We start from the raw sequence: 22155 nt of genomic DNA on the forward strand, positions 1-22155 counted from the left end.
CTATTACCCTCAGGTCCGTATGGAGACGAAAACTTGACTTGGCTCCCCAACGAAGTTATGGAATCCTTATACGCCTTAGAGGCGAAAGCTGGACCCTGATCCGAATGGAAGGTACCACAGGCAAAAATCCCTACAAAGATACACAAGTCTCTTATGACAGTCGTGAATCAGCTCTGCGGTGCAGCCAGACCCACACAAAGCGTGTGCATGAATCAACTGCTACTAAGATGTACTTACACACAGTATCAGAAGAAAAGGGACAGCAGTGATCTAAATAAACACACCCAAGGGGTTTATTAGAAATGTACAACTGTGTCTGTGGCGGACGTGCAGCAGTTGAAGGTTTAATCTGCTGGCAAATATTACATTGAATGACATAATCACGCGTCTGTTTGTACAGTCCCCGCCACCAGAAACGTTGTTGTAACTGAGCTACAGTAGCCGAAGCACCCGCATGCGCAGACTCAGCACCTTCATGGGCTGCGGTAATCAGAGTAGGCCTGCAGTCCGCGTTGGGAAGCAATCTCTCACCAACGTCAGGAATTTTCACATAAGGAACTTTATTAGGACTTAAGTGGTATGAATACTTCGAAGGGAATCCTTTTGGATATTTACTTCGCTTCTCAGTTACAGGAACAGCTGCCAAGATATCATCATCAATCTTACTTTTGGAACGTTTAACTGCTGCGACCAAATATGTCGATACCGCTGATTTTGCTGCCTCATCGGCAAGCGAATTGCCAACAGCGTGGACTCCCACTCGCTGATGACTGAGCATATGAATCACAAACACGAGTGGCAACTGCTCTTTAAGCACAGCCACTCGGACCCAGATCATTTTATGTTTTATTGTGCTACCCTTGGAATCACGAAAATTATTCTGAATCCAAAAGAAAAGGTTTTCATTGTAAGACTGGACACAGTGGGGAGGAGCTTAGCGCGCATCCAAGATGGTCGCGTGAGCTGTGAGCTCCCGAAACCCTCGCCGCCTCCACCGTCTATCCTGGCACTAATCCTGTTTCTGACGACGGGTTCTAATAGCTGAGACTCTCCTGATCTAAAAGGCCTTTTTCAGACTTTTAATCGGATGCCGGACGCCCGAATTACTCCTTCCTGAAGCCTGAAGGCCTACACCGTGGCTCATCCCGGGACTTGGGCATTGGGAGCACCCCGAAAGTAGTTGAACAACAACGGCGTGTGGAAGTGGACGAACACCCGGGGTCTACTTTCGATTTCGCTTTTCCTGGCTAAGAAGGTTGGGAGGCGGCTGCCTGGTGAACAAGCTGGCCTGGGAGCGCACTCGCTTGACTGCTCCTCATCGGCGCCCTTCACTTCAGTCTCTCTTTGTTTTTCCTTGAGGGGAGCCATTTACACCAGGTCCAAAAAGCCCCTGAGGGGCGCGCAGCCCACCATGGTGGGCAAGCCTGATAGTGACAAGCGGTCCCTCAAGAATGCGACTCGCGGTGGCACAACTCAGACCACCATTATGGACAGATTTTCGCGCAACAAGGGCTCACCTAGCGGGACGGGCAAAACCCCGGAGGACCTTGGTGGTGGCCCCTCAGAGTCGGAGGAACCAACTCTTCGGGACGTGATGGGCGCCATTGCGAATATACAATCGTCGATGGGCCAACAATATGAGACCTTGGCGGCCAAGATCGACACGGTGGCGGTGGATGTAAGCTTGATTAGGGTGGACTTGGCCAAAACCAACGAGAGAGTCAAGTCGTTGGATCTCAAAACAGCCAGTCTCACCACAGATGTCTCCGACCTCCAGACTGAGATCCGGACTCTTCGGACCTCGAGTGACCAATTTGCCCGCCGGCTTGAGGATTTCGAAAGTCGCGCTAGGCGCAATAATGTTCGCATACTTGGAGTTCCGGAGTCCTCAGCCAATCAATCTACAGACTTACACGTTGAAGATCTGATTCTCAACCACCTTGCCCCTAAGGGCCTGAGTAACCTTTTTGCGAGCAGGGGGCTACACCGCGACCCATCATTGCGCGGATCTTCAACTATAGGGACAGAGAGGCCATTTTGCAGGCCTCGAGGACCTGCGCCCCCACCAAGTTCGAGAATGCGTCCATCAACTTCTACCCTGATTTTACCCCATCGGTGCAGAAGCAGAGACTGGGATTTTCTCGGGTGAAGCGGAGACTAAGAGACCTGGGCATGAAGTATGCTATGCTTTTCCCCGCCGACTACGCATTGAACATAATGAGCGGGTGCTGTTCTTTGATATGCCAGAGGTTGTCAGTGACTGGTTGGACACACTATCAATGCCACGGGACAATGCGGAACGATCCAGAGGTGCTGAAGGTAGCCAACAGGACCAGGAGGAGTAGGGACACCAGCGTCTGCTACCATCGTACCGTGCTGCAATGGATTGTTATCCTTTTTTGGGTCAATGACATTCTTAAAGACAAACCTTGGGGCGGCGGGGAGTTCGGGACTTTTCCTCCTCCGGGGGTGTTTCCTTTTCCACTTGTAGACTAGTTTTCTGGGGTAGGGCGACAGGCACACTGCAGAATGGGGAGATTTTCTGGTTTTATCGCAGGGGTTCAGGGTGGGGGGTTGTTGTTCTGAGTCTTTTGGGGGAGGGTGGGGTTCTTCTTTTTATTGTTTGCATTGTTTTCGAGGCTACGTATTGCTGAATGACTTATTCTGTGTTTCCTTTGTGGGGTTTGGGGGACCCTGCAATTTCTTTCGGGAATGGGGGGTAGGGGGCTGAGAGTCTTGAGTTGGAATGTGAACGGCATGGGGGACAAAATAAAACGGGGGATTGTACTCCAATATGTAAAGCGCCATTCCCCCGACATTGTACTTCGGGCTCTAGAGGGGCGGGTGTTATGATCCGTGGTTCCCTTCCCTTGGAGATTGATGAAACGATACTGGACGATAGGGGAAGATATGCAGCGATTGTTGGCAGGTGGGAGGGGAGAACGGTCGCCATTCTCTCGATATATGTCCCCCCTGGTCTGCAGACTACCACATTTGTCGACCTGGGGAAACTGGTGTTGAGGCTTCCTGAGGGAATTCTAGTGGTTGGAGGGGACTTCAACTCGGTGGTTAACGGTCTGGAGGATCGGCATCCCCCAAGGCTCTCACGCCATCGCAGTCCTGCCTGAGTGGTTTCTTGGAAACGTTTGGTATGGTGGATTGTTGGCGGATGATTCACCCAGGGCAGGCTCAATATAATTTCCTCTCCGGGGGCCATGGGAGCTTAGCTAGACTTGACTATATTCTTGTCCCCGCAGCCCAAGCCACAACGGTGTGAGAGGCCCGACATTTGCCTAGAGGCATCTCGGATCACTCCCCGCTATGGATTCATATGGATCTCCATTTAGACGCAGGGGGCTGAGTCGCCCCAATTAATCCCTGGCATCTCCGTGATCCGGAGACCAGGGCTGGGGTGATCAAAGCCATTGATCACTACTTCGTTGAAAATGTGGATCGGTGTCTGTATCCCTTTGGGAGGCCTTCAAAACTGTGATACAGGGTCAGACGCTGTCGATAGTCGCCAGCGCTAAGAAGCGCCACAATGGAGAGGTGGAGCAGCTGGAGTCCGATATAGTGGCTTTGGAGAGGGATCTTGAGTGTGGCGTTACGCGTGAGAAGGTGCATGTTTTGCAACTGAAGCAGTCTGACTATAAAGCCTTGGTTACGAATGCTGCGAAAGCCATGAGTCAAGAGCAACAGGGCCGTTTGTATGATGTGGGCGACAAGGCGGGGAAGTTGATAGCTTGGCTGGACAAGAGGGAGAGACTGAATCGAGTGGTGTCGGTGGTTGAGCGAATGGATGGTGTACGTGTGACGGATCCGTTGGAGATCGTGGAGGAGTTCGCCTGCCACGGTATACGCGCCGGTCTCGGACCAGCCGGAGGAAGACTCCCATCTTTTGCTTAGGGATATCGCTTCGCCTTGCTTGTCCGAATCTGATGGAGAGCTAATGGAGGCGGACTTCTCCACCGATGAAGTAGCACTCGCTATTCGCTCCATCCGCTCTGGAAAAGCCACGGGCCCGAACGGCATACCCATCGAGCTGCACAAGTTATGTCCAAACAAAATGGCATCGTATCTACGCTCGATGTTCTTGGAATCTAGGGAGATGGGTTCGCTTCCCCGTGACCAGCGTTTAGCGTCTATCGTGGTGATCCCTAAAGAGGGTAAACCCCGTGAACTCTGTACATCCTATAGACCTATCTCACTTCTTAATGTGGAGCCTAAAATTTTGGCAAAAATGTTAGCTAACCGTCTGATTAAAGTGATCGGTGATTTGGTGCACCCGGACCAGTCTGGCTTTATTCCGGCCCGCAATACCGCATTGAATTTACGCCGTCTTCATGGCGTGCTGGCGAGGGCGGAGACGCTGCGTGAGCCGGCCATTTTAGTTTCTTTGGATGCCACTATGGCATTTGACACTGTGGAATGGCCATACCTATGGGCAGCGCTGGCGAAGTTCGGCTTCGGACCGGTGTTCACCGGCTGGGTCCGGTTACTCTATGAGGAGCCCCTAGCTCAGGTAGTCGTTAACGGTCGAGTGTCAGCTCCCTTTGTTCTGGGGCGGGGTACACGACAGGGGTGCCCTCGTCTCCGCTGCTTTTTGCCCTGGCCCTGGAACCCTTGACCACTTGGTTGCGATGGGAGCCGTCCCTCAGAGGTATTAGGTGGGCTCCCGGTTTTGAAGACCGCATCTCACTTTATGCGGACGACATTCTCCTTTACCTCACCTCCCCTCGGAAATCTCTGGGGGTATTGTTCGATGTCCTTAATTCCTTTGGGAGGAACTCCGGACTAGTCATCAATTGGGGGAAATCTTGCGTTTACTCGCTCACAGACGATGCTCCACTCGTACCGCGCAATTGTCCGATACAAATTTCATCCACCGGGTTCAAGTATTTAGGTATCTATGTCTCGCGTGATTCAGCTGTCAGGTATCAGCACAACTTACTCCCCCAGCTTATTCGCCTAAAAGCGGACGTGAAAGCCTGGAGCAGACTACCGCTGTCCCTAGTGGGCAGAGCAGCCTTATTCAAAATGATGTCCCTCCCAAGAATTTTTATATGCGCTCCAGAACACGCAGGATCTAGTCCCTTCCAGCTACTTCTACGAGATCGAGTGCCTACAAAGGAAACTGCTGTGGGCCGGACGTCCCCGGATTGCCTTGGCCAAGCTTACGCTGCCTTGGTATGATGGTGGTATAGCGATACCGGATATAAGACGATATTACTGGCCCTCACAACTGAGCTTAGTTAATCATGCGATGTATGGTCCAGCTTCCAACCCGCTTTTGCTATGGACAAATGGTTGCTGCCGTGCGGAGACTATAACAGGGCGCTTTATTCCAAACAGTCTGATGTTGCGTTGACGGGGCCCACCAGAGTTGCGGTGCGGGTCTGGTATAACGCTACCGCTGCAACGGGCTGGTCGGACACTCTCACTCGAGCGACTCCACTCTACGCAGCCGAGAGGTTAGGCAATTTGTGGTCCACCAAGGGATTCGCAAAATGGGACCTTATTGGGATTAGTAAGGTGGGGGACCTTTGGTGAAAAGACAAGATAAAGTCTTTTGAAGAGCTGCTACTTGAATTCAAACTCAGCGATCGAGAATACTTCCGGTACCTATAGGTCCAACATGCCCTTTCCTCTGTTTTTCCGGCCGGCACGCTCATTCCAGAATCCTCACCCTTGGAGGATAGAGTACTCGACGGACATGTCCCGGACAGTACAATCTCACTTATATATAAAAAGCTGATAAATGACCGTGCGGACCTTCTTCTACAGCTCCGTACGGCCTGGACCAGTGATGGACTGGAACTTGATGATGAGGACTGGCAGGCGGCGATATCCTCCCCAAAGGAGGTAGCAATCTCGGCCTGTCTGAGATTGGTGCAGTTGAAAATCCTACACCGAGTGTACATGACGGGTCCTCGCTTGTTACGTATGGGGTATGTTTCAGATGATTTGTGCAAGCGCGTATGTGGAATGGTGGGTACATTCCTTCATATTCTGTGGGAGTGTCCGGCGATAATGTCTTTTTGGAATCGTGTGCATGGTGTTATGGCTGAGGTGCCGGGTGTTTCGCTTTTGCCTGAGGCCCGAAGGTGTCTATTGAATGTGTGGGAGCCCAATGATTATAATGTAGCACAGACGCAGTGGGCCACCTTGGGAAATATGATCGCTAAGCGTGACATTGCGCAATTGTGGGGATCGTCGAGGGCACCCAGTCTGTCGGCCTGGTCTAGAAACATGGACTGGTGCATGTTTCGTGAAAAAATGGTCTACATTGCTCTGGGCAGGCCCAAGAAGTGGGGGAGGGTGTGGAATCAGTGGAACCAGTATTGTGGTGAAATTTGTACTCCCCCTTTTGTGCCTCCACCGGAGGTGTTGCTCTCCCCTTAGCGTGATGTTCTTTCCAATCTGGGTTTTCGGTTATGTATTGCTAGCTTGCTCTCTTTCCCCCTTTCCGCCTCCCATCTGCTCTACTTATAGCTTTTCCATTTCGCCTGTTACTACGTAACAGTTGTAGATGTGGTACTCCCTCCCCTGAAGGATTACTTATGTATCGGCCATGCGTTTAGCCTCCACAGTTTTTTCGTTATTTTTGTGTGGTTGGTTTTCAAAAAACATAAAACAAAGACCTTATTCCTCCTGTGATTTAATGTATGACATGACATGTTTCTTTAATTGCCGCCGGGCCCTAGGGTTGTCCACTGAAGGGCTGTCTATTCATTCATCCTGTTATGATCATCGGAAATGTTGCCAGCCGACCCGCTGTGGCTGTGTGATTGCTAATGTATATCCATGTTTATCAATAAAGGTTTAAAAAAAAAAAAAAAGACTGGACACAGTAGTAAGAATCACTCACAATAAGAGTTGACACAATAGGATCAGCGTACTCCAATCCAAGCATTAGAGCACGAAGCTCTGCCAATTGTGCGGTGTAGTCCCCTAGAGTCTGCGTGTGCACAACTCTGGACTTGAACTCGTCATTCAGCATGGCACCTACCACAATAGCGCAAGCGGAAATGTATGCGTGTTTAGACCCATGCGAAACCTGCGCAGAACCATCAGTGTAAATGATGCAATGAAAGTCCTCCAAAGACCGCATAGCCAAAGGGGCAGGATGAACAAATTCATACTTCAACAACTCCTGCGACTGTAAGGAGGCATCAAAAGTAAACGTGACATCCGGAGACGTCAAAGATGCTGCCCATTGTATCCACCAAGGGTGCAAAGCTTTAGAATTTGGAACACTGGCTTTTGTCACTGCCTCTAATGCAGGAAACGGGGTTACAACCAACATGCGTTTTCCCTGCGACGGTGCACGTTCCTTGAGAATCGCCATCTGCACTGCTGTCAAAACTTTTTCCACAGAGGAAAACCGCATTTCAGCCGAAGTGTACAAATGTGACTTGTTAGCAATAGGTACTGTGTCTCCTTCGTTAAAAGTAAGGTACGTGAAACCCACCGCCCCAGGGATAATTCTTATCACCTGGTTGGTGTGGTTATCACGGGTCAGTAAGAATTTAGATTCTAGAAGATCAGCTTGCAAAGATTGCAAAATAGCTGAATGTTCCGGTAGCCAGCAAGATTTGGTAAAAATAGGTTGTATCAGAGCATACAAAGGCTTGATACGGTTGGCATATTCGGGAATATAAGTACGCCCGAAATTTTAAAATCCCAGCAAGGACTGTATTTTTTTCAGAGTTGTAGAAGCGCGCAGTTGTGCACAGTTCTCCAAGAAGTGAGGGGCCAATCCTCGACCTTCATTGTTGAGCTCATAGCCCAGGAACAACACTGTGTACTCTGCAATGTGTGACTTTGCAAAGTTAAACTTGTAACCAAAGTCCGCAAAGTTACAAATTATGCGGCCAATGTGACACAGATGCGCCCAAAGTTCGTCGTCTGTGAGATATATGTTATCCACATACGAACACGCATCAGTGTCTATCTTCTGTAAAAGAGAGACTATACGGGCAGCAAACAGGCCTGGACTATTCTTATAGCCCATCGCTAAGTGTTTAAATTGGCGCTGTTTGCTGCTACAGGTAAAACTGGTCCACTGGGAACTCAGTCCGTCCAAATTGTGGGCAAAAAAACGTTGGATATGTCAAGTGTAGTCTTAAAACGTTTACGCACAAGACTATCCACTAGAGCAGAGCCGTGAGTATTCTGTCCTGCACAGGTACTGCAATGCGAGTTCAAATGCCGATAAACCAATACCAAACGGTACGAACCGTCAGACCTGGTCACAGTAAAAAGAGGGTTATTCATCGGTGACACACAAGTTTCAATCACCCCTTGATATTCCAATTGTTCAAGGATTTCCACGATGGAAGCCTTAGCTTCACGTCGGATGAGATATTGAGGTTGAGTCTGTGGCATAGACTGTAAAGGAATATCATGGTGCGGGGAAAATTTATCTCAACCACATTGTGTATGGTACAAAGCCAGCGCAAGAGCCTTAGCCCACTCTTCTGCAAAGTACAGCGCATGCTCTTTCGAGACCGTGTGCGAGAAACTAGGGAGGATTACCTCCTCCCCTCTCGGAGCTGCGAGCACAAATGGTGGGGGCCAGTCAGCCTCCGCTAACAAAATATCATATGTAGTCGTAAGATTCCCCCAAAACTCCACTCTGATTGTACGTTCAATGACACCTTCAATTAAAAGGACAATTTCATAAAGTCTATCAGGGGGAGCTACTCTAGTATCAGCTGTCTCCACAACAACATATCGATCAGTCGCTGTCACCTTCAGTAGAGGATGCAGGGCCTCTCGTACTATGGTAATCTCCGCCACGCTGTCCAGCAAGTTCAGAGCCCATGTCTGATTCCGAAGCTGCGTTCTCACTATCTGTTGCATATCTCGCTGTTAAAGCAGCAACTTTCTTTTTCTGAAGCTAGGGTCTCTTCGGTGTTGAATCGTCCTGCTTGCCTTTACCGTCTTTAGGGCGGGGCTGGTCGCGTCCCTGCTGGCCACCCCAACCTCTGCCGCCTCCTCCACCACCGGTCGATGAGGCCAATGAGTCCTGAAAAGAACGAGGAGAGCGTTGTTCAGAAACCTGAAAATGATCAAGTGATTTTATCATCGCGCGATTGTGCAAGTCATAAACCCGTTCTGTAGGCGCAGGCACTGGTGATGCAGGAGGAGACTCCTGTTTCTGCTGTTGTTGTTTACCCTGTTTCTGTTTTTTCGGACAATTTTTTTTTTGGTCTTGGGCTGATCATCATTCTCTGGCTTCGGCCCTTGGGGTTGCTTTTTCTTCTTAGTGGAAAAAGGCTTGAGACCCACACTATTGCGGGCCACGGTTTTATAAGCCGCCACAATAATCCTTGGTAACTGTCGGGGTTTGTCAGCATCGGGAACCGCCTGCAATGCATTGGACACCTGAAAGTTCACCGCATCCCCCTTGACATTCGCAAGTATGAGATTGGAAACTACTTCAAAGGAGCCGTATAGGCGCATACCCAATTCAACCGCTGCCTCAGGTCCGTGCTCATCTGAACACGCTTAATGACCATCGGAAGGACAGTCATGGATGGAGTGCCAAAGCACCTCGCATAAACTGCCGCAAAGATCTTCCCCCACGACTCACAGTCACCAATTTCTGGGGTCAAGTCCTTAGGCATGCTAATTGTCAGAATCCTGTGTTTTTCACCAGGAGTCGTGTTAGGAAATACTGCTTCCAGCTGGTCAAATTTCTCTGCAAGCCAGAATGGAAACTCATCCTTATCCTGGGGGCGCTTGCCCATCACTGCGTTGACAATGAGAGGGCTAAGTATCATTCCGCCCAGTCCAGCAGGAAGCGCCGCACCTCCTGGCACCGCCCAGGAGATTGCGGGTAATGTAGTGTACTAACGACCTAATTACATTAATTGCCACAGTATTTTTAATTGCCACTGTCGCAAATCAGAAACGGCTACAGCCCCATGTCGAGGGTGCGGTGTAAATAAAGCCAAAACAGTCCACGTAGCGCCTGGAATGGACAAAGGCCTTAACCTCGGTGCCGTCAAAGAGTGGGGTAGGGTGCCATCAAACCAAACTCGGTGCTGTCAAGCATTAATCGGAACTTCCTGTGTCCTATATGGAGCACATACCTGCGGCACAGCGGTGGGAGTGTACGTGTCGAACACATTGGAATTAGCGTTCACACGATATTGTCACCCACAAATGAAATATTTCGTATGGGTAAGCCACCTCTGCACTCACCACCATAATCACGGCCATGCCATCCACGTGGACATGATAATTCTGCAAGTGATTGCGCACCGCAATTCGACTAAGTTGCGGAATGTCCACCACGGCCATAGTGACACAGAAAGAGTAAGGTACAACAAAAAAGTACGTAGCACAACTGGGTAGTAATTCAAGGAATCCGTTTTGAAAGAATCAAGCTTGAAAAGACCTATATTAAAATAGGCAGGTTTGTTCGACACTACTGTTTTCCGGAAACAATAGCGAAGGGTGCTAAGGACCAATATAAGCACTACTCAAGTTTCATGTAATAAGACCACCAACGATCGGGCACCATGTAGCAGGGATTCTGCTCCTACACAGAACTGTGCAAAGAGACTTTGAACCTCAGTGATTTAGGGTGTGCCAAAACTCACCTTAGTATCCAAAATCCCCTACCAGACTAGCAATCAGTGTCTCATTGGTACTAACAAAACACATAAACACTCTTTCGTTATACTTACATATCAATCCAGAACGAGGAGTCAATGAGCGAGTGAGTTTGAAATGTTTATTTCTAATGCAGTGTTCTCAAACACAGTATCTTAGCTAATACAAGCAAACATATTATAAAGATCAAGGTTATAAGCATAGTTACTATTCCATAAAATACAAAGGGTGAAAGCATTTTAAAATGCTAAAGGAAACAGGTCTAAATAGAACCTCAGTTTACCTTCCCTAGCTAGTATATTATATTATATCTACAGAAGGTCTCTTTGGGTTTAGAAGGGCGGGCCCATACCTTTAGGTTCAGTGGAAATGGATCACATCATCTCCTACACCAACACTCTGCATACGGATATTCATCAAGTGTGTGTCTCCTGCCTTGCGCAGTGCAATATCACTTGCGCCTAAAACCAAAGTTGGCCACAGCTGCATTCATATTATGTGTACTCTGTGTGCTGATCAATCCAAACAATAAGCGCTGTATAGAGATAACCTTGAAGGCCTCAGCACTCACTGTACAGACATAGCTTACCAATCAAGACTGATATTTATAAGAAAACATGTTACTCTTGTGTAAAGCAAAATACCTAACTAGGCGAAAAGCATTAATAACAAAATGTGTAATGTGCAGAGGCAGCAGGAAAGGAAAAATGGTGTTTAAAACTCTAACTAACACATGCCAACTTAACACAGTGCAAAGGTGAAACCAATACATAAGACAGTTGCACCTCATTTTGTTCTTTCTGCACCTCTCATGCCTCTGTCTGCTCCCCTGTTCCCTCTTTCTGCACTTTATTTGCCTATTTGTGCAACTCTCTCGCCTCTTTCCGTACTTTTCCTGCCTCTTTCTGCACCTCCGTTGCTTCCTTCAGCACTTCCCTTGCCTATTTCTACATCACTCTTGCCTCTTTGTTTACCTCTGTTGCTTCTTTCTGCACTTCTCCTGCTTGTCTATATATCTTAATTACTCCTTTCTGTACCCCTCTTGCCTCTTTCAGCACCCTTCTTCCCTCTTTGTGCACCTCTTTTGCTTGTTTTTCCATGTCTTTTGCCATTTTCTGTACCCCTCTTGCCTCATTCTGCACCTCTGTTCGTTCTTTCCGCACTGCTCCTGCTTCTTTCTGCACGTCTTTTGCCTGTTTTTTCAACTCTCTTGCCTCTTTATGGCCTTCTCTTGCCTACTTCTGCACCTCTGTTTCTCCTTTCTGTACTTCTCTTGCTTCTTTCTGCACTTTTCTTGCTTTTTTCTGCACTCCTCTTGCCTCTTTCTGCTCCCTTCTTCCCTCTTTCTGCACCTCTCTTGTCTCATTCTGCATCCCTGCTCCCTTTTTCTGCACTTCACTTGTCTGTTTCTGCAACTCCCCTACTCTCTGCCGCTGCTGTTTCCCGACGGCTGCCATTTCTATCCTTGCCCCTGCTCTCGGACTGGTTACTGCCGCCGCCGCCACATCTCCGCCGCACCGCCGCAACACCGCCTCTGCTGTTCCGTGGTTTGTGTTGGTTGGTGTTGGTGTTGGCGTTGGTGGCATCTAGGGAGCTCCTGCTGTGTGCGGTGTTTGGGGTGTTAGAGCAGACACGCTAGGAGGAGGAGAGAGTGCTGCCGCGGCTCACCGCGGAGTGCTTGTGTGCACCGGTGCGTGCGAGCCACGGATGATCTCCTCTGGCGCGGCGGAGGTGGAAGTGGGGTGCAGAACATCTCTTTGTGGGGCAGGAGAAAGGAGTCAGGACCCACCGAGGTTTCTTGAATCCGGCGGGAAAGCCGGAAAAGCTACAGATCTGCCGTGAGTTTCAGGTTGCTTGCAAAACATGGCCTGGAGCCCAAAAAAATATGTGTTTAAATATAAGCTGCGGGTCACCTCAAAGTGACAGTGCTCCGCGAGGAGTTGGTTTGGGCACATTTCTGGCTGCTCGGGAAGAGGACCAGAGGGGACCAGTGTGAGCGGTGGAGCTCCCTTTTCCTGTCTGTCTTGATCCTAGATAAGGTGAGAGAAACAGGGGAGTAGGCAAGGGAGAGAGGGCAAGTCACAGTCAAGTCACAGTCCCTGGTTAATTTTGGAAGAAAACGGGTTCTATTGGAATACATGGACAAACTGTGATAATTTTGATAACTTTGAAGTCCATTGAACCCGCATACATCTCTCACCCTGTTTACCAAACTGCGGTAGGAGCATTCCTGGCATAAGTTGATTACTTGCTTAGGATAAATAGTCTGAGCGTGCTGTCTTGTAGGGTGCTATCAGTTTGGTCTCTCTGTGGGGGGGGGGGGGTTCATTATTACTTTTTGATCTTGTAAACGCTCTCCCAAAAAAAATAATGCGTTCAGGAAAGGAAAGGCCGATTGGTCCTCCAGCACGAAAGCCACGTAAATCTCAAGCACCAAATATACTAAAAAAAGCCAAGGCACGACCTAAGGAATTGAATCAGACGCTTATATCACCAATTGCGAGGATGTTTAAAAAATGCCTAAGAAGACCTCATAAATTTGATTTTCTAAAAGACCCAACGGGGGTTATGATGTCAATACAAAGTGACCTAGAAATAAGAAACTTACAGACACCTATCAAGCCCATTAGTAACCAGAAGGTAATGATCAGAAAATTTGGGCAAAATCAAGATTTTGAGGAAAAAATAATTACTGGAGACATCGAGTCCAATATACCAGTGAAGTCAATAAATCAAACACCTACACAAGCTACTAACCATGAGTTAATGTGTATAAGGGATATAAATATAGGGAATACTGCGGAGCTTACAAAAACTGAGATCTCATACGAAGAACTGACCATGAAACCAGGAATAGTAACAAAGCCATTTAGGTTACCTATAGAGGTCAACAATGAAATAAGAAAAAATACTGCTCAATGTTTGGTTCCGACAACTGATAACCATAATATATCAAAAGACAAAAACACGGATGACTCTTTTCAGGAAAGTCAATTTAGGAAAAAAGAAAATGCCTTTCCTACGTTGGAGATAGCTATGCTCTCAAATAATGACAAGGCTATAAGCCTGCAAACATACTGTACTGATCGGAACATTCAGGAAAACAAACTATCCAAACTATTGCCTACTAACTTAGTCAAGCAACCGGATAAATCAAGTTTGGGTAAAGAAACAACACAGCTTATAGGAATTAAACTAAGACGGGATTTGGAATCAGCACAATTAGTACAACCTGATGGCTATAACAGGAGCCATCAAAAAATATCCCCTATTACCAAACAGGAACCACGGTTGAATAAAAACATTAAGTCCATTGAGAAATTGGATTTGAGTTCTATTTGGGATATTTTTTACCAAACCTCATCACTTACCCTTGAAGCATTGACACTTCAGTCGAACAAAATGGATATGCAAATCGAAATATTAGGTACAATGGCAAAAGCGGTCGCAGGAATAGATCTTAAACTAGCTGACCTTAATTGTTTGATAAATAGAGCTCAAGCGGATCCATCAACCACTTATATAGAATGTTCTTGTGTGCCAATAATTAATAAACTAACAACAATACCTGAAGTTATTAGTACTATATTGGAGGATGTTAAGGCAAGTCTCCAATGGGATGGAAACAGGATTTAGCTGATAAAGAAGGTACATGCTGTATAGCGGAAAGTAAGCTCACCAGGATGGATAATTTAACAGCTCAAAGTGATTTAGACGTTAAAGATCGATCATGCCCACCAACAATCCTAAACATTCAACAGGATATCAAAAAATCTATAAAGGGCAAATCATCTAATCAAGTTGTGGAAAAGCTAAAGGATGATAAAGATGACGAAGATGAAATAGTTCTGGTTTCAACACCTTTCATAGTGACAAAAAGGCTTAGGAAAATATTACCCAAAGAAAGAAATAAAGCAAAGGCGCAGGATCGAATAGACTCAGATGCATTAGAGGGAAAAAAACAAAATAAAAACCATAATGGGAAACTACTTTTGAAGGAAACAATTGGAAAAAAAATGGATAGAGGTAGTGACCCGTCAATACCATCCATCACAACAAAAACTAAGTATTTTGATATTTTTGTAATGCATGGAAACCATATGAACACTCAAAATGACGTGAAAAGGAAGACCCCAATAGATAAAGTATCTGAAAGCAACACAGTTGATCTTACACTTGATAAATCTTCTGAAGCCTGGAAAAATTTCCTAATAAAGGAGCCCCTGTATGATAAGTCTGGGACTGGCTGTAGGGAAAATAGGCCCAAGAAGGACATCCTAAGTGGAATACAACTAAAGAGTGACCATACAATTAGTTCAGCAAAACCAGAAATAACTAAAATTTTGGTAGATAAAAAGAACCCAGGTTTATTGAACTCTGGCTATGTGGAACAACAAATATTATCACAAAATCTTAAAGAGGATCTAAACGCAAAACAACTTCCAACCCATTTTGTTTCCTCTAAAAATGAACTAGTGAAACTATCAGACGCAAATGATCTAATAGAGGATATAACTCAATCAATAAAATGGGATCAGCTAGTAATAGTGAGAAGTGGTAATAACAAACGATTTATAAATATAGTCCAACAAGAATTAAACAAGAGCAGCGAAAGGGACCTGTTAAGTCAAAGGACAGAACAACTAATTCTCAAACCAGCATATGAGTCCAGAGGGCAACAAGATACGTTAAATACAGGCAATATCTTGCGTCTATTTAAATCGGTTCCATCTCTAGCAAATCTGACAACTAATGTAATTGAATGTGTTGGCTTCCTACAAAACCCAGAAGGTTTATTGCCACTAACAGTAATAACAGTTACAGCCCCTTCTGTAGTGGAACAAATTATGAAGGAAGAAGAAATTTTTTGTAGTTGGAGAATAATGATTATTAAAGTTGTGCCAAAGGAATACCCCACACCATTTATATAAGCAGATAATATGCTAACTTTTGAGAAAGAAAAAAAGGGGCCACCAACCTTCTCTGTATTAAAAAATCCGATACAAAAAATAGATAAAGGAGTCGCAAATAGAGCATGCGACAAAAAGATAGAGAAGTTAAATGGGATAAATAAATCATGGTTTACGATGGCTTTACATGGAAATGATAAACAATGACAAAGAAATCAAAAAATAACACTCAAAAACTCAAAAGAAGGCATTGAAACAATAACAATCTGCTCATGGAACATAAATGGAGTAGGCAAAAATCTGGATAATATAACTCAACTACTTAAGAGTTATCAGATAATTTTATTACAAGAGACCTGGGCGACAGCTCCGTCTATTATTCATGGCTATAAAGGATATTTCGAACCTGCTATTAAACAAAGTAATTATGGTAGTCCTTGTGGCGGCCTAGCAATATTAATTTCATTTGATTTAAATGCAAATCATATGCAATTGGTTACGAACAACTGTAATGTTCAGACCGTATTGTTAAAATACAAGATATATGATCAAGAAAAATCGCTAAAGCTGGTTAATATATACATTCCACCAACATTTACGTTAAGAAAGACCATGTGTGCTACTCTCTCCACCTACTTAGTAGAGCAAAGGATAGAGGACCCCTACATGGATTTTATTATCACAGGAGACTTTAATTTAAATCTGTTAATATCTTTTACAAGAGACGATGTGACACAGTCACAAGAACAGCAATGGTTAAATCCCGTACAAGTAATGGAGACCACATCTGAACCTAGACAAAATAATATAGGCCTAAACTTAGTGAAGGATATGGAAGCTTTGGGATTACGAATACTCAACGGTAGATTCCCAACTGATTTGCCTCCAGCATGGTCCTGTTATACCCATAATGCGCAATCTCGAATTGACAATACAATGGCATCACTGAATGTTTTTACCAACTGTGCCGCATATTATCTAAAGAAGGTCCCAGACAGCAATCAAAGCCAGCAAATAATCACTACATCACTTAAGAATACAAAACATCAATTGTATTTAACAACGCAAGGTCAGATTGGAACCATCAAGTACCGGAAGCTAAACTGGAAACCAAATAACAAACGACTGACCAGTGATCTAGCACAAAAACTGGCTACTGAATGCTTCCAGGAAAAACCGGCAACATCAATAATTGTTCAATGGGCAAGCTTTATATCCAAGTTACTTGACCAAAATGTTAACCGCATTGAATCTAGAGACAGATATGTAACTCGGACAGAAAAAAAGGTAACAAATATCAACCTTCCTTAAGCGGTACAGAAAATGAAACAGACTTGAAATAAACTGAGAAAAGAGCTGACAAAGATTCCCAATAAAGAAGAAACGAAAGCTAATTCAAAGGAGTTAAACCAAAACGTGAGGAAATTAATCTGGAACGAAAAAACCGAAGCTAACAACGACCGTTGGACTCGAATCTTTTATGCCTGTAATCAAGGAATCTCAAGGGAGTTTTGGAAGATGATAAACAGCTTAACAAGACCGGATAAAGCTGTAGTTTTGTCAGTACTGATTGAGACTGAATGAGTGAAATTTCTGGAGCACCGCCTAATTCAGGTTTGCAGAAAATTGGAATCGAAGTCAACTATATATGGAAGGAAACTTTAAATCCTAAGCAAGAAATTGACCTCGAAATTACTCAAGCACAAGTTGCCAAGCAAATAAAAAAACAAAAAGATGGAGCACCAGGTCCAAACGGTATTCCCTTTGCCCTGTAAAGGAGGATCCAGACACATGGGCAGAGTTTGCCAAAGTTTTGAAAGAAGTATTCCGGAAAGGGGTGATACCTGAAACCTGGAGAGGGTCCCTAATATCCCCATCTACAAAAAAGGAGATTGGGCCTTGCCTGAGAACTATCGTTTAATAACCTTACAGGACACTGATGCAAAACTGTTTGCAGGGATTTTGCTGACAATTTTATCTGACTGGGCAAAGGACAATTGCATTCTCCCGCCTAACCAAACCGGTTTCATTAAAGGCCTAGGAACAGCTACTAACATCTTAGCTATATCTGTTTTAATCAAAAAGACAACCTTTGTATTTATGGTTTGTTTATTTTAAATCGGCGTTTGAATGTGTGAATAGCAGCCACGGTCCGTGGAGGAAGTTTCGGTGGGGCGGAGAGGCGGAGTGGCAGGGTCAGGGTGGGGGGTGCAGAAAACTGGATTATGGATAATTGAAGGTAAGTAACCAATTTAATAAATAAAACAAATTTTGTAGCGCACCCTGCATCACATTTTGCGATGCAGGGCGCGCTAAAAATTTTGTTTTATTAATTAAATTGTGTACTTACCTTCAATTATCCATGCTCCCGTTTTTAGCACCCCCCCACCCTTCCCCTCCTCCGCCCGTCTCTCCGCCCCACCGAAACTCCCTCCACAGGCAGTGGCTGGTGGATAGAGAACGATTGTGGGAAAAACTATGTATACAAGGGATTCCCCCTTTGTTATTATACCTGATTTGTATACTGCATACATGTACTTGGGTCAGAGTACGTATCGGGAATGGTCAGTCACTTACCAAGGAAATACCAACGTCAGGTGGACTGAAGGAAGGGTGTTTATTCGCTCCTTTAATATTTAACCTGTTTTTAGCTGATTTGACGGAGGCCTTGAACGACACAAATGCTCACCCACCTAAGCTTGCCGATAAACACATATCAAATCTACTCTATGCAGACAATGTCATTCTTTTAAGTAATACAAAGGTGGCTTACAACGTTTAATATCACGCACATTGGAGTACTCCACAGAAAATAAGATGGTAATAAATGAAACTAAATCTAAAGTTATGGTCATCACAAAAAACTCAAGACGGAAATACAATTCCAAAAGGTTTCTGGGAAAGGAGAACTTGGAACACGTTGAAACCTATATATATCTGGGAGTCATATTTAATGACAATGGCAACTTTACCCCTCAGAAACTTGATGTCATTAGGAAAGCAAATGCTTTAACAGCTGCGTTTGGGATTATTCAAAAGTCAATGAGTAACCTAACTTATCAACCTCTCCTTAAGGTGATATCTGCCAAATTATTACCATCTCTAACTTACGGCAGTGAGGCCCTAAATGGAAAAGATGCAGTTATCATTACCAATGCTATTTCAAAAATGTTTAGATCTCTTTTCCACCTTCCAAAAAACCCGTCGCAAGCCCAAGTTAGGCTGGAATTCAGTTTGAATAATCAGCTGTTCGCACGAAAGGGCCATGTAATCAAAGTATGGAACGGAGTGAAAAATGATAAGGAGAACTTAATGTCACTGCTTTTGTGGAAAGAAATTGAAGGAAACAATAAATCATCTGCCTGGAAATATATGGACATGGCTCTGGACGAATTTGAGGTTAGGGGGATTTGGACCTCCACCATAACCCAGGAATTGTTTAAAAAAGTTGTTAATAAAACAGCAGATTACCTGTGATTGATAAGCGACAAGGCTACCTTAGTCAAAGGGAAACATGTATGGTCCATAATAAATGGCTACACAAAAAAGAGGGCTCAGCAATATTTGGTCATGGCATGGTCATTGCAAAGTAAACGGATTTTCATTAAAGCACGATTTGGAGTATGGCTGGGTGAATCCCACACACCAACTTGGAAATAACATATTGTGTAGGCTGTGTAAATCTGGAGAGGAAAATATTTTCCATCTCTTGTGTCTCTGTCCAGAACTAAAAAATGAAAGATTAACATTACTAAAAAGATTATTTAATGAAAGAGGGATAAGGACAGGTAGACAGGCTTTGATTTGATGTCTTTGTTCAGACAATATACCCATTAACTCTGCTTTGACAACATTTTTAACAATAGTATGGAAACAATTAGAACAGTATGAAATTGGAAATTAATAATGATTACACCTTCCTTTAACCCTTAACATATGAATGTGTTTCATTATAAGCAGTTTTTAATAATGGATATATACAATTTTAAAGATTTACTGCTATTTAAAATGCAATTTTAATGATGTACTCTTATTCAAATGTATATAATGGAGTTTTGTTTGAATTTACGTTTTTGTAAAGATTTTAATTAAACAATCAAAAAAATAACTATCTATCTACCTGTTCTGTTTCTGCAATTCTCTTGTCTCTTTCTGCAGTTTGCTTGACTCATTCTGTACCTCTGTTGCTCCTTTCTGAACTTGTCTTGCCTCTCTCGTCACACTTCTTTTATGTTTCTGCTCCTCTGTTGGTTCTTTTTGCTCTGCTCTTACTTCTTTCTGCATACCTCATTATTCTTTTTGCACCCCTCTTCCCTCTTTCTGTACCTCTCTTGCCTCTTTCTGCACCTCTGTTGCTTCTCTCTGTACTTCTTGTGCTTCTTTCTGCACTTCTCTTGCTTCTTTTTGTTCCCCTCTCTCCCCTTTCTGCACCCTTCTTCCCTCTTTCTACAACTCTCTTGCCTCTTTCTGCACCCCGTCCCCTTCCTTTTTCTGCACCTCTCTTGCCTGTTTCTGCAACTCTCTTTCCTCTTTCTGCAATTCTCTTGCCACTTTCTGCACCCCTGTTGCTTCCTTCTGCACTTCCTTTGCCTTTTTCTACTCCTCTCTTGCCTTTTTTCGTACCCCTGTTGCTTCTTTCTGCAGTTCTCGTGCTTTTCTATATATTTATTGCTCCTTTCTGCACCCCTCTTGCCTCTTTCTGTACCCTTCTTCCCTCTTTGTGTATCTCTTTTGCTTATTTTTGCACTTCTTTTGCCACTTTCTGTACAAATCCTGCCTCCTTCTGCACCTCTGCTCGCTCTTTCTGCACTGCTCCGGCTACTTTCTGCACCTCTTTTGCCTCATTCTGTACCTCTGTTTCTTCTTTCTGAACTTCTCTTGCCTCTTTCTGCACCACTCCTGCCTCGTTCTGCATTTCTGTTGCCTCTTTCATTACTTCTCCGGCTTCATTCTGCACTTCTGTTTCTTCTTTCCGTACCCCTCTTGCCTCTTTCTGCAACCTTCTTCCCTCTTTCTACAACTCTCTTGCCTCTTTCTGCTCCCGTCTTCCCTTTTTCTGCACCTCTCTTGTCTCATTTGCATCCCTTATCCATTTTTCTGTACCTCTTTTATCTGTTTCTGCAATTCTCTTGCCTCTTTCTGCAGTTTGCTTGCATCTTTCTGCACCCCTGTTGCTTCTTTCTGCACTTCCTTTGCCTTTTTCTACACCCCTCTTGCCTCTTTTTCTACCTCTGTTGGTTCTTTCTGCAGTTCTCGTGCTTCTTTCTATATCTTTATTCCTCCTTTTGCACTCCTCTTGCCTCTTGCCTCTTTCTGTATCCTTCCCTTTTTGTGTATCTCTTTTGCTTGTTTTTGCACTTATTTTGCTACTTTCTGTACCCCTCTTGCCTCCTTCTGCACCTCTGCTTGTTCTTTCTGCACTGCTACAGCTTCTTTCTGCACCTATTTTGCCTCCTTCTGTACCTCTGTTTCTTCTTTCTGCACTTCTCTTGCATCTTCTGCACCACTCCTGCCATTTTCTGCATCTCTGTTGCTTCTTTCTGCACCCCTCTTGCCTCTATCTGCTCCCTTCTTCCCTCATTCTGCACCTCTATTGATTCATTTGCATCCCTAATTCCTTTTTCTGCACCTCTCTTGTCTGTTTCTGCAACTCTCTTGCCTCTTTCCGGAGTTTTCTTGCCTCCTCATGTACATTTGTTTGTGTTTCTGAACTTTTGTTGCCTCTTTCTGCACACCTTTTTTATGTTTCTGCTCTTCTGTTGTTTCTTTTTGCACAGCTCTTGCTTCTTTCTGCACCCCTCTTTACTCTTTTTGCACCCCTATTCCCTCTTTCTGTACCTCTCTTCCCTCTTTCTGCACCTCTGTTGCTTCTTTCTGTGTTTCTCTTGACTCTCTCAATACCCCCTTGTCTCTTTCTGCTCTTCTGCTGCTTCATTCTGTACTTCTCTTGCTTCTGTCTGTACTTCTGTTTCCTCTTTCTGTACCCCTCCTGCGTCTTTCTGCACCCTTCTTCCCTCTTTCTACAACTCTCTTGCCTCTTTCTGCATCCCTGTTCCCTTTTTCTCTACCTCCCTTGCCTGTTGCTTCAACTCTCTTGCCTCTTTCTGCAGTTCTCTTGTCTCCTTCTGTACCTCTGTTGCTTCTTTCTGCACCTCTCTTGCAAATTTCTGCACCCCTCTCACATCTTTCTGCAACCCTCTTTCCTCTTTCTGTACCTCTCTTGCCTCTTTCTGCACCTCTATTTGCTTCTTTATACACTGCTCATACTTCTTTCTGCACCCCTCTTGCCTCTTTTTGTACCTCTGTTGGGTCTTTATGCAGTTCTTGTGCTTCTTTTATATCTTTATTGCTCTTTTCTGCACTCCTCTTGCCTCTTTCTGTATCCCTCTTCCCTTTTTGTGTATCTCGTTTGCTTGTTTTTGGCACTTATTTTGCTACTTTCTGTACCCCCCTTGCCTCCTTCTGCACCTCTGCTTGTTCTTTCTGCACTGCTACGGCTTCTTTCTGTACCTATTTTGCCTCCTGCTGTACCTCTGTTTCTTCTGTCTGCACTTCTCTTGCATCTTCTGCACCACTTCTGCCTCTTTCTGCATCTCTGTTGCTTCTTTCCGTACCCCTC

This window comes from Lissotriton vulgaris, chromosome 5 (genome assembly GCF_964263255.1).
Source record: "Lissotriton vulgaris chromosome 5, aLisVul1.2, whole genome shotgun sequence".
Classification (NCBI taxonomy): Eukaryota; Metazoa; Chordata; class Amphibia; order Caudata; family Salamandridae; genus Lissotriton; species Lissotriton vulgaris.